The sequence below is a fragment of the Macrotis lagotis genome, chromosome 3, assembly GCF_037893015.1.
Source record: "Macrotis lagotis isolate mMagLag1 chromosome 3, bilby.v1.9.chrom.fasta, whole genome shotgun sequence".
NCBI classification, from domain to species: domain Eukaryota; kingdom Metazoa; phylum Chordata; class Mammalia; order Peramelemorphia; family Peramelidae; genus Macrotis; species Macrotis lagotis.
The window spans coordinates 231,292,710-231,306,865 of NC_133660.1; the positions used below are offsets into that span (position 1 = coordinate 231,292,710).

Genomic DNA, 14,156 nt, shown 5'->3' on the forward strand with positions numbered 1-14,156 from the left:
ACTAGCAAGCTGTTTGTTTATTTAGGGTTTAGACTTCATTTGTTTAGTCTATTTCGAGTTATTGAAGATTTCTGAGCAAAATAATTCTATTCATATCTATGCTTAATCGATAGAGGTGGACACCTCTGTGGGATACATTGTAAAGTGGAGAGAGAGTCAGATGAAGAGACAAATTAAAAATCTATTGTTGGGGGGGGGGGGCAGCTAGGTGGCACAGTGGATAAAGCACCGGCCCTGGAGTCAGGAGTACCTGGGTTCAAATACGGTCTCAGACACTTAATAATTACCTAGCTGTGTGGCCTTGGGCAAGCCACTTCATCCCATTGCCTTGCAAAAAACAAAAACCAAAATCTATTATAACTGGTAGAGTCAGGAAGATGTGAGTTCAAATGTGACCTCAAATACTTCCTCATTGTGTGGTGCTGAATAAGTCTCTGTTTACTTCTGTTTCTTCAGAAAATGGGGCTAATAACAACATCTACCTCCCAGGTTTGTTGTGAGGATAAAATTAGATAAAAATTGTTAAATCTTAGCTCTAGTAAATGCCATATATTTTCATTGTTCAATCATTTTCAGTCATGTATACCAGACTCTCCATGACTTCATTAAGGGTTTTCTTAGTAAAGTTATGGTTTGCCATTTTCTTCTCCAGCTCATTTTACAGATAAAGAAACTGAGGCAAACAGGGTGAAGTGACTTGCCCAAGGTCACCTTATTCAGGTTTTTTGGCAAGGCAATGGGGTGAAGTGGCTTGCCCAAGGCCACACAGCTAGGTAATTATTAAGTACCTGAGGCAAGATTTGAACTCAGGTACTCCTGACTCCAGGGCTGGTGCTCTATCCACTGTCCCACCTAACCGCCCCAAGGTCACATAATTCAGAAGATGAAATCTTTCTAATTCCAAACTCCATTCATGTGCCACCTAGCTGTATGATATAGAAATTAAGGCATGATTAGGGTTGTTAAACATTGAAAGAAGGGGTGAAAAGTGAGAAAACTGTATAAAATATAGGAAAAATGCGATTTTGAGAGTGGAATTTGGATTTGAGGGAAAAGGATAAATCCTACCTATTGTATTTCCCCATGAATAAGATACTGCCATGTATAAAGTGCACCTTAATTTGGGGGCCCAAAGTCTGAAAAAAAAATGTATTACTATTGAACTCAAGTTTTATTCATCATAGAATTCAAAGACCTGCTCATAGCTTTCAGGCATCTTTTGGGCAAGTCTGGTGCGTGGACACATGCTGATTCCATTCTGTTTCATGAAGCTGAAGCCCTCCTTTTGTGCCCTCCTTTGTTGTGTCCTCCTTTGAAATCAGTCACTTTTTTTCCCTCAGCAACTCTTCTAGCCTTGTGCTGAACCACCTTTGTGGACACAGGAATTCCACTGGCCCTTCACTCTTCAGTCCATCTCTTCAATTCCCTCTCCAATTGAGGCCTTTTTGCTGCCTTGCCTCTCATAGCATCTTCAGTCGGATTTCTTCTTCTGTGGCCAGTCTGATTGTTTTCTCAGTTGGAGGAGGATCAAACAGACATTCAGCAGCACTATTTCCATTCATTTTTGCAAACTGGATCAACTTGAACTTGAATTCAGCACTATAAAAATCTTTCCGAAGCCACTTCTGGGCAGAATGTGGCAAAACACAGCATAATATATGGGTAACAAATGCGAAACAATGACACAAAGATAATAAGCTTGAAAAAGTGGGAAATGCAAGTAAAAAAAAAATCTACAGCACTATATAAGACGCTCCCAGTTTCTAGACCCCAATTTTTTTAGAAAAAGGTATGTCTTATAATGGGGAAATATGGTAACGCCTAGACTAAGTCTCAATCAGAGAATCAGAGAATTTCAGAGTTAAAAAGACCCTAAGCCATTTAGTTAAATCTGTGACCAAAAAAAACAAACATCCCTAGACAAAACCTTGACAAATGATCACTCAGCATTGCGATTTCTAATGTTCCTATTACTATTCCTGAGCCAACCTTTGGTTTACCTTGGGGCATTCCACTTGTTAGAAGTTTGTTTATTTTTTCTGGATATCAAGCTAAATTTGCCTCTTCAGCTACTACTCATCCTACCAGTTTCTGCCTTCTGGACCCAAACAAAACAAGGTGAATTCCTCTAACACATGACAACCTTTCATGTACTTGAAAACAGCAATCATTCTTCCCTGTCCTTTCTCTCCTGCAGGTTAAACATGCCCAGTTCCTCTTTTTAAAAAAAAATTCCTCTTATGCTGTCTGAAAGTACTTTATGATCCACAGTGTACTCCCCTGAATGTTTTCCATTTTATCAAAGTCCTCCATAAAATATGGACCCCAGAACTGAACACAATATTCCAAAGGTAATCTAATTTAGGCAGGGCGTGATGAGACTAGCACCTCATTATTCTTAGAAGCTGTGCCTTTTCTTAATGCATTTAAGATTGAATTCACCTTCTTGGCTGCAGTATGAAACTGTTAATTAATATTGGACTTGTAGTTCATTAAAACCCCCAAATCTTTCTCCAATATTGTCTAATTATGCTTCCCACATTACAGTTGTAAAATGGATTTCTTGAATGAGATTATGTTTATGTTTATTAAATTTCTTCTCAGATTCATCTCATGAAAGTGTTCCCCAAAACGAAGAGGGTTCCTCACTGAGTTTTGACTTGTTGAAAATGAAGTTTTCCAGAGTTTGTCCTAATCAAATAGAAACATCAAGCCTAGACTTTGTCTTGATCAGGGATGAACAATACCAGATTTTTGGTCTTAAGAAAGAGCAAAACAGAATTAGATTAATAAGCACATTTATTGATATTTCTGTAAGTCACGGACTTAGCCAGCATGTATTGGGAGGGGGACCTAGCTCAAGAGCCAGACTCCCCAAAATGGAGGACTTTGATTGACTTTTTATACTTTGACTATCATATGGTGGGATCTGAATCATCTGAATCTAAACCTCTGGCTTATCCAACCAAGAAAGGGGGTGGGAACTACCAAGGATGAGAGGAGGGTAGCCAAGCATTAGACATTCCAGTAAAAGTGCCCATTTTCCTAGACCTTCAAAGAAATGGAGATAATTATTGGGATTCTTAATGAAATTAATAAAGCAAGCCTTTGTTCTGTTTATAATTGAGGGAGTTTTCTCCTTTAGGAGTATCCTGTTCAATTGCAAAATTGACTTTATTAAAGGTTACCTCATCCAATTCTCCCCATCCAACTCCACTCTTAAAGATCCAGAAGAATAATTCAAATATATATATAAAAGTATAATGTATGTACATATGTTAGGGCAACCAGGTGGCTCAGTGGACAGAGCACTAACTTTAGAGTCGGGGGACAGGAGTACAAATCCGACCTCAGACACTTGATGCTAACTAGCAGTGTAAACTTGGGCAAGTCACATAACCCTCACTGCCTTGCATCCAGGGCCATTTCTTGATTCATATCAAGACACTGGATCCAGATGGTTCCGGAGGAAAAAGTAAGGCTGGTGACTTAGCACAGCACCCCCTTCACTGAAATCCAAGTCATGTGTTTTTAAAGGAAGGAAATCAGGAGGGATATATTACTTTCCTGATGTCATTCTTCTTCAAGGATATGTGTGTGTATGTTTGGCAGAATTCATTGTGGACAATCCCTAACCTGTAAACACACACACACACACACACACATAGATATACATATACATATATATATGGGGATCACATCCAATGGTTAAGTTATCCCTCCCAGCTTTGTGTCATTTGAAAATGTGATGTGTGTCACTTATGCCTTTGTCCAAGTCACTGATGAAAATGTTAAACAATATAAGGTTAAGTACAGACCCATGAGGACCACTCCACCCAGGTTGAAATTAAGTACAAACAATCAGGTCTGGATCCATCCATAATCTATCTTGGTTTACTCTATCATTTCCACAAAAATAATAATAGATACTTTAGAAAATTACTTATTAATATTGTGAAAAGTGAATTTTGTCCTTTTTAATATATATTTAATTATTTTTCTCAGAGCACAGTTGGTCGTTGAGGTCACCTTTCACATGGTACTAAAGAAGCTTCCTGTGAATCAGATCAGATTAGAAAAGGCAAATCTATCTTTAGAGAGCCTTCTTTCATCAAATTATCACTTGTAAAGGTACCAGATCAAAATAAGCTTTCAAGTTTGAAAAAGGGCTCCCTTTGTGAAGATCAGTTAGCATATCTGATAGAGCATCAAGGTCTGGAGTAAAGGAGAGGCCTTTTCTGAAATTAATGAGATTATTGATAATGATCCTTCGACTCTTGGTGGCAGAGATCTCCTTTGATAGACAAGTACCAAAAATCTCCACCTATTGAAGATCCTGCTTTTTGACTGTGCCAATATATAAATATGTTGCCCTGCAAAAGCCTTTGTAAGCCCAGTTTTATTGAGTTCCGGATCTTACATAATTGACCACAGGCTTAATGAACTAATAAATGTATGAATGTTACTCTGTCTTTTGCTAAAGCCAAACTCTATATAACCTGTTTTCTCAATAGTTAAGTAACTCTATCTACAATATTGTCCTGATTTACCATTTTAATAATCTTGCTTTGTTTCCCAAGGTATGGCTGGGGTGGAATTTTACATATCCATTCCCATTTTGGCTCCAAGAGGGACTCTCAATACATTTAAATGTGCAGAATGGAAAGAGTCAGAACAACAATGTACATATACAATGACAATAGTATAAAAGAAAAAGAATTTGAAGAGTTTCAGAATTATGGTCAACCCAGAAAATAACCATTACTTTAGAAGAGAGAAGTTGAAGCCTAATTCATAGCAGAGAAATGGTGAGCAAAAGGTACAGATTAAGAAATAATTTCATGCATGGCCAATTTGTTTTATTTAACTATATTTATTTGTTACAAGGCAGGCTTGGAGGGTGGGGCATTGGGAAGGGAATAATTAGCAACTGTGCTAGAGACGAATAATAAAAAATTAAAGAAATTAATAAAATATTCAAAAGAAAACAAAAAAGGAAGGAAATCAGGAAGGATGCAGAGAGGATGGTTTTGTTATTGTGTTTTAAAATAAATATATAGTCTGAAAACTTTATGTAGTGGAAATATTCAGGCATGCATGTAATTCTTTTTTGTTGTTTTTTCTTTTAAAAAGATAATTTGTATAATGTATAATTCTTGTGAATTTAATTATATATTACCTTTGCATATAACATGATCATACATTATGCATAATTCTTATGAATTTAACCATATATTACCTTTGATTGTAAATAACATTCATATAATCTGTATAATTCTTGGGAATTTAGCCATATATTACCTTTGATTGTAAGTAACATTCATATAATATGTATAATTTTTGTGAATTTAATCATATATTACCTTTGATTGTATAAATCAAAATCATATATTATGTATAATATTTGTGAATTTAGCCATATATAACCTTTGATTGTATATATCAAAATCATGTTCTGTATAATTCTTGTGAATTTAGCCATATATTACATTTGATTGTAAATACTATAATTGTATATTATGTATAATTCTTGTGAATTTAATATTACACGTGTTATATAGAATAAGATATTCATGTTTCATATACATACATATGCACATACTCATATATAAAATGCCTGTGCACTTGATCTTCATTATCTCACTCCTCTAGCTTACTCTCTGTTGACCTCTACCTGGTCCTCAGAGTTCAACATGTATGCAGAAATGTAAGGTATGCACATAAGCTATCTCATCTGAGTCTTAAAACCACACTGTGAGATCCCTACTACTTTAAAGATGAGGAAAACTGAGTCACTCTCATTCACCTGTGCCACCTCTCCTAGGTTGTGAAATGCAATTCCTTAGAACAAGTATTCATAAACTGCCTGCTATGGGCAAGGCAAATGATTAGGCACTGTTAAAGAATATCTCTGCCTCTGGGCAAGTTAAGAGAAAAAATAGACTGTCCAGTCCAAGGGTGGAGAGACGAGCTCCTGCTTCATTTAATGCAGAGAAGAAGTCATATGTGAGTCCTTGACAAGATCTGGTCTCTGCTGCCATTTATGTGGCAGGTTTCAAGTTGGGAGAGCCTGGAATGGTTTTCTTCTGCCACCTAGCGGGCAATAGAAGTATAACCCTGCTGGACCATCTCTTTCGGGATGGATGCCGGTGGTTACATTGTCTCCAGGTGGGCATGGAGGGCACCTGGAGCACCCTCGGACTCGTAGCTTGATTTTCTTCTATTTGAGAGAGAGCCAGGAAAGAAATTGCTCCTTCCCGCCCATGCCAGGTGTTCAGTGGATAAAGCAGAAAGGGCGTTGTGGTCCTCTGAGGGTAGCCCCACCTCCTCCCTAATTCAGAGGGTTCACAGCCAATGAACAGGACAAAGAAGGCAATCCTGAGGGCAATGAAGGAATTAAATGGTTAACCACACGTGTTTATAATTCCAATCCAAGTACCGTCATCCGATGGCCTCGCCGGGGGTTTCCCGCCAAGAGTAAAGCTTGAAATTTTAAGGAATGTAAATATTCTTGTAGTCCCTGGATTTCCCAGGCCTCCAAATGTTCATCTCAGTTTGGGTAGGGGAAGTTTTGAAAATAAAGGCCCCGCTGGGATTCGAACCCAGGATCTCCTGTTTACTAGACAGGCGCTTTAACCAACTAAGCCACGGAGCCCAGGTAATAAAAGGTACTGAGTCCACCTAGAAAAGCGCGTGGTTTGCTTCTGCCGGTAAGCAAAAGGTTAGAAAGAAGACTTTTAAGGTTTCCGGCACCAAAAGATGGCTCTTCGTCAGTCTCACACTCTCAAGGATACTTTCAATGGAAATTAGCCTCGACCTAGAAGAGTTGAATGTAATTTCTTCCTCATTCCTTCCAGAGCTTCTCAGCAGACCAGAGTCACAAAGTTAAATAATGTTAGGGTGGCAGGTCCCTCTGAAGCAGTGTAGTTCGATTAAAATCATCTCTATAATGTCCTGGACCAAGGACAACCAGCCTCCATTTAATAGACATTTTTTTTAATAGACATTTTTTTCACTTAATCTTCACGGATAGGGAACTTAAAAATCTGTCTGAATATCCCAGGACATAACAATATCTGGTTCTTTGCAATTTCTAATCTAATGACTTAGTTCAGATAGAGTGGTAGTGGAAAAAGGTTACACCCAGAAATGACAGGGATCTAATCAAAAGGCATCAATGAAACTTTTTTTTTAATCCAGTGTGTGTCTTTCATAGGAATCATAGATTTATTACTAGAGATGAACTTGAAGGTTATATACACCATCCGCTCATTTGCTAGATGAAAAAACCTGAATATTAGATAGGTAACTAGACTAAAGAAGTTATTAAGTTGCAGAGCTGGGGTGTGATTCTGTTGCTGATAATAAAAAAATGGAGAAAAGATGTCAGCATTGTTTATAGGTTTAAATGGATGTGTAACCAGTAACAGAGACTAGAAAAGCTTAAAATGATAATAGTCAACAAACTTGACTTACTGACAGAGAAGAGAGAAATTAAATTGGTCACCAAACTTAGTGCCACTTTAGATTAAAAAACTGGGGTGGGAAATCTTACAAAAACAATTGTGAGAGCTCATGATCAGCATTAACTCATGATTTGGAAAGAAGTAATGAGGAGTTAATTCAGTTTGTTTATTTGTGACAACCTATATCACCCAGGCTGGAAGTGCAGTGACCACTCCAGAGAGATCCCTATACTGATCAACCAGAAAGGTTTAACTTGCCCTATTTTTCAAACCTAGGCTGAATTGCCCCTCTTTATGCAAGCTAGGGTTTTTTATACTACTGGGGTTCATCTTATTGATATCAGACTTTTTGTAGACAGCTAGTAAGCTTTCACCCTTCACCTCAGGACTCTGGAACTTAAACCTCAGTCTCCAGAGTATCAGAATCTAAAGGCACTCACACAAACTCACCTAAACTGGTTTAAAGAGAACTTGATAGATGGCTAGGTGGTGCAGTGAATAGGGCATGGGGTCTGAAGTACCTGAGTTCAAATCTGACCTCTGACACTTACTTAATTGCCTAGCTGTGTGACATTGGACAAGTCACTTAAACCTATTGCCTTGTCAAAAAAAAAAAAACATTAAGAAGACTTGGGGAGTGATTAACTAAGCAAGGCCAACCCAAAAAAAATTTTAGTTTAAAATGCAAGAAAATTGTTCTTTAAGAAAGCATGAAGGGGCAGCTAGGTGGCGCAGTGGATAGAGCACCAGCCCTGGAGTCAGGAGGACCTGAGTACAAATTTGACCTCAGACAATTATTACCTGGCTGTGTGACCTTGGGCAAGTCACTATAACTCCATTGCCTTGCAAAGAAAAAAACAAAACAAAAAAATATCATGAGAGGGAGGACTTCAGAATAGCCTGGAAAAACTTGCATGAACTGATGCTGAATGAAGTGAGCAGGCCCAGAAGAACATTGTATACACTAAGAGCAACATTGGATGATGATCAACTATGATTAATTTGTTCAATAATCAAAGACAATTCTAAAAGGTTTGTGATAGAAAACACTCTCCATATTCAGAGAAGGAAGTATGAAGTTTGAGTTGCAAGCCAAAGTTTACTAACTTCTTAAAAGTTGTCTTGCTTATTTTTTTTCTCTCTAATTTTCCTCCATTTCAATTTGATCACATTTAACGTAGTTATATATGTATAACATATATTAGATTGCTCTCTCTTGTGGGGGGAAGTAGAGGGAAGGAATGGAGGGAGAAGAATATAAACCTCCAAACATTGCAAAAAAGTAATTTTTCAACAGTTAATTGTTGAAAGCTATCTTTACAATAAATAAACTATTTTTAATTAAATAAAATGCTAGGAAAACAATCCAAAGAAGAAAACTGGAAAAGTTCTGAAAAACAAGTTTATAGCAAACTTTTTTTTACCATCAAGTACAAAAGAGCTAACAACACAGTCCAAAATGTCTTTTTTATGGAAAATAATGGTGTTAAATAAAACAAAGTTGAGAAAAGTGGCTGGATTATGCCAAATGGAGAGGAAATTAGTCCTGGGTGCAAAACAATTGTGAGGGCATTGAAGTACAGATACATAGGGTATCTGAAAGATAACAAATTATGGGAAAAAACATGAATCTTACTCATACCAAAAGAAAAACTAATCTAAGGAGACATTAACAACTATGGACATATATGCCTATATGACCTGTTATCTAACAAAATTTATCTGAGAATTATTTCTACATGTGTAATTGGAGGAACATCTACCAACATTCCCCTGACATGTAAAATAAATTTATTCATTTCTATAAAAGATACTGAAATCAGCCTAAAGATTCCATTGGGTCAGTCCATCGATATAACATTCTGGTTGCATTAGTGCCAAACATCCATGAAAAGTTCCAGTTTCTCCTTCAAGTTTCTGCCCATCATAGGCAACACAAAGTCAAGAAAATTATATTCAAACTAATTAATGCCATATCTTCTTTGCTGTCTTCCCAGTATGGCTAAGTAACATTCCTTTTAACGGCTAAATATCCCACCAGTGTTTCATTTCCTTTAAGTATCATGTACTATCATGAATTGATAGTGGCCTAGACTACTAGATAATCATAATAGTAATAATAATAACCGGCATTTACGTAGCACTTTTCCAATGAACTTTACAAATATTCTTATTTCAACTTCACAACAGTTCTGAGGTGTAGGAACTATTAATTATTCCCATTTTACATATGTGTATATTGAGGTAGAAAATAAGTGAATTACCCAGGATCATAAAGCTTAGCAAATACCTGGGGCCAAACTTGCATGCAAGTTTTCCAATGCATAGAGGGCAACTATAGCAAAGGAATTAGCAGTGGAAAAAGTATGCCTTCAATAAACCTAATATTTACCCCTCACAAAGTTGACTGAAAGTTGTAGAGCAGAGGTATCAACATAAGACATCTGTGCTGGCCCATCATCTTCCCTAGTTCTGCTAGAACCAGATTAAAATGCAATTGGGAAATGTTTAATGAAATGAAATAATACATAATGTTAATATGCGGTTACTTAAGTCAATATGCAGTCCATAGGACTCCTTTTATATGATTTAGTGGTTTCTCATTTTTATTTGAAAATTCAGGTAAGCTGACCCAGCATGATCAGTTTATTATCAAATCTGACAAAATGGGACAATGACACCAAAGGCCCAAGCGAGGGATGACAGGTGTGACCTCTAACAACCAATCCCATTGTATCAAAGGTCACTGGGTGTGCCAATATACTGAAGGAAATTCCTATTTGCAGAGGTTCTGGCATAACTGATAAGAGACAAAGATCCTGGGTTTGAGAGGAATCATTCCTCTTGGCATGAACACACCTTCTAACAGGTGTGTTTGATAAGCAAGCCTCATCCTAAATTGAAGAGCGCTCCCTTCTTTTGATGGACAAGTCAGAAGAAGCTTTTCAGATCCTAGCTTATGGTAGTGGAATGTATTCTTAAAAAACAACCTTTTCAAAATTATATCTTTAGGGTTTTGATTCTCTAATCTGAATATACATGCCTGAATAAGTAGCAAGCTTAGAGAAATATTAATAAATGTATATGTTGGGGCAGCTAGGTGGTGCAGTGGATAGAGCACTGGCCCTGGAGTCAGGAGGACCTGAATTCAAATCCAGCTTCAGACACTTAATAATTACCTAGCTGTGTGACCTTTGGCAAGTCACTTAACCCTATTGCCTGGCAAAAACTTTTAAAAAAAATGTGTATGTTGACCTAATTCTGTTTTGGGTTTTTTTTTAAACCAAACTCTGAAGGCTATTATTTGTTCCTTATTAGGACAAACTCTGAAAGTTAATACATATTTAATCCAATTATTATTTTAAGGTCAGATGTCAGTGAGGACCCCTCCTCACATATATAGTGGTTAAAAAAATGTCAAAGCAAAATTTCAAGCCACAAAGATATTGTCTTCTTCTGATATTCTATTGATGACATAGTCAGGGTTGAGATTACATCATTTGAACCAACCTTTCTTAAACCTCTTTATCTTCAGCGAAGACATGTGATTGGACATGACCCAGGCAAAGAGGGAACAGTCTTCAGGTGATGAGAGTTGTTACAATATTTTAAATTGATGAGATTTGACCTTTAGGTTAACCAGGTTTCTCAGAAAGTGGGTGATGAGTGGAGTTACAAGAGTGAAGATATAAGGCAAAAACTTGATCTTTAGGCAGGTTTCTATAGGATGTAGGTAGTTTTCAAAGGGAAGGAACCAGAAAGCTTGATTAAGTCTAAGTGTTGGAGTGCAGGTTGAGCAAAGTGATGAATTCAAAGACTTAGAGACTCAGAGTTATGAGGTACAAAGTTTAATTTTGCTTGAGAAAAGGTGCAACTTGTTCAGTAGAACTCTAAACTTGTAGAAAGATAAGACAGAACTTTTAAAGGCAAAGTCAAACAAAAGAGGTGATCTATGAGCGAGCGGTTGAGGAGGTCTTGGGGGAGCGGGGGTGCTTTCTGTGCACATGTGGTTTGAGGAATCATGTAAGAAATCGACAAGAAGAGTTTGCTCGTGGCAGCTAGGTGGCGCAGTGGACGGAGCACCGGCCCTGGAGTCAGGAGGACCAGAGTTCAAATTCGACCTCAGACACTTAACAATTACCTAGCTGTGTGGCCTTGGGCAAGCCACTTAACCCATTTGCCTTGCAAAAGCCTAAAAAAGAAAAAAAAATGAATAGTTTGCTCATATTTTGGGCAATATTGTTGTTTCAAAATTGTATGCCTCAGTGGGCCAGATGGTTCTGGTCCATGTCTGTGGCATGATCAATTTGACATAATGTACAGGACAGAGGGTATGTGGTATGGGGAAGTTTCTAATCAGATACAGACTAGTAAGATAGTATCTCTTAGACTTTATATTTCTTCCTTAAGGATATGATTCCTCTCTCATCACATTCAACTGAGATCAATTTATACCATGGAAACAATGTGAAAACTAACAGACTGCCTTGGGGGGGGGGGGGGGGAGAGAAGCAAGATTGGGGGAAAAAAAAATTGTAAAATTCAAAACCTTGAGAGGACCTCAGGAAAAGTATTTAAATAGAAGAAATATGACCAATAAATGCATTCACCTCTATGGCAGGAAATCTAACTCAGTTTCCAAATTGAAGAGTGATTTCCAAAATAAAGTATGAGGTCCTTCAAATGTTCTTGTTTGTAGGTGGCATTATGCTAGATTTACAAGCTGTAGGACATTACAGATCCTCCCAGAAGAGATCCATAACTATTCAGAAATCATCCAAACAGTAAAATACACAAAAAAAGAATATCTATTAGCCAGATTAGGAAATGCAAGTGGAGGGACAGCCTATACAACCTACCTGCTGATCAATATATATGTCTGGGACTGATAAATGGACAAATTGAATGCAAGATTAAACAAGAGCTGAATGGATTCAGCTGCCTTCAGGAAATTGCAACCTTCTTCCAGAAACCAGGGTCATTTGTTTGGTAATACCAATATTATAACATTTTTAAAATGACTGCAAAATGTAGAATTTGATAGAATCTGAAGAACTGAAAATAATTACCATGCATAGAATGGAGAGTAGCATGTAGAAGGTGAGCAGGCAACAAAAGATCTAGTGAGCCCTAATATCTAGTAAACATGAAACTCTAAAAAGAATTCTAGACAATTGTGGTAGGTCTTTAATTATAACAAACTAATTCAAATTGTTAAGGATTGGCCAAGGAAGCTCTATGGTCATTTTCAGTTTTCAGGTAGTTTTACATAGGTTTTTGACTTTGCCCCTCTCTAAGGAGGGTGTGAGCACAAATATCGAAAACTTAAAATTGAGCCAGAATACCTGCATTTGACCCCAATTCTACCACTTAGTTGCTGAATGGGTCGAGGTAATTCACTTTCCCTCTATGGGCCTTGATTTAACCATACTAAAATGAAAGAAGTGGATCTCTAGACACTTTCCTACAATCCATCTGTCTTCTGTTCTCCAGGGCCTTTGGGCAGTCTAGGTTAGTCACATGTTGGCAGCCAACACTCAAGTCCAACACTTCAGATGTAAGTGCCTTGTGGCAGAGTAAATAAAATGGCATGGTTTGCTCTGGATACCAGGCTTTCCTAACCACCTGGGGGAGCTTTTGAGCAAGTTTAGGCTCTGGAACCTCAGCTAGGATTCAAATAACTCATTTGAAGTCCTCCCTGTTAGGCAGTACTGCTTTCTACCTTAGAGACATCCTCCATCCTCCCTGCCCCTCCCTCCACTAGAATTTGGGGTTCAGGAAAGCTGCCAAACTGAAGAGTCTCCCAAACCTCTCACATTCAAAATGACACTTCACTTCCAATCTGACATTCTGAGCCAGTGATTTTTTTTCCCCCCAAAGGAACAGATATCCTAGATATATCTGTTTAAATTTGGTCCCAGATATTTCAGGGAGATTTGTGAAAGTCTTCCACTAGTCTCCTCAGGTTAATTCTTTAATGTCTTTCCTCCTTTAAAGAAGAATTCTCTATTATCTATATTTCTGAACAATAAGGAAGATATAACAAACTGGAATTTCTTTGACTGGCAGGTTTTGTTATATTTTAAAGACAAAAATAAAAGAGAAGACTTGGGAAAAGATTGAAACTTCCACAGTTTACATTCTTCCCCTACCTTCATGCCTGGCAGAGCTGGAAGGAAACAAGACATCAAGAGACTAAAAAACCCAAGATTCAAAATAGAGGAAAGAAAAGGGAGGGTAAATGGTTGTTACTGTCTCTCCCTATAGTTTAATTAAGCACTACAGAGTTCTTTCATAACACATACCATGCATAGGTAGTTCCCATAATTTCTGAGCAATAGAAAGCTATTTGGGACAGTTAAATGGAAGGTAGATTATAAAGAAAAGTGATGGAAGTAATGAAGCCAATCAGGAATTATTACAATTGTCTAAAAACAAGCAATTGTACTTATATAAGATGGGGGTGGGGTGAGGCATGGCTAAAAATTCATGTAAAAACAAGGTTTTGGTGCAGTTCAGGATCAGTGTGAGTCACCATCGGTCTGTTGACAATGCAGCCAAATTAAAGATCATTCTACTATAAGATGTAATAGTAATCTCTGGTGTTTCTACTTCCTAAATGGTTCATTTACTTCTGGTGGCCACATTTTAGGAAATATGTTCGTATAAACGTCCAAAGAAGGAGCAAAG

At 37.4% G+C, this 14,156-nt stretch overlaps 1 non-coding gene across 1 annotated transcript; it reads right to left on the reverse strand.

The window, feature by feature from the left end:
• Positions 1–6,581: 6,581 nt before the first annotated feature.
• On the reverse strand, positions 6,582–6,655 carry TRNAT-AGU (transfer RNA threonine (anticodon AGU)). The gene has a single exon. It is a non-coding gene; the product is annotated as a tRNA-Thr (tRNA).
• Between the last annotated feature and the right edge of the window lie 7,501 nt (positions 6,656–14,156).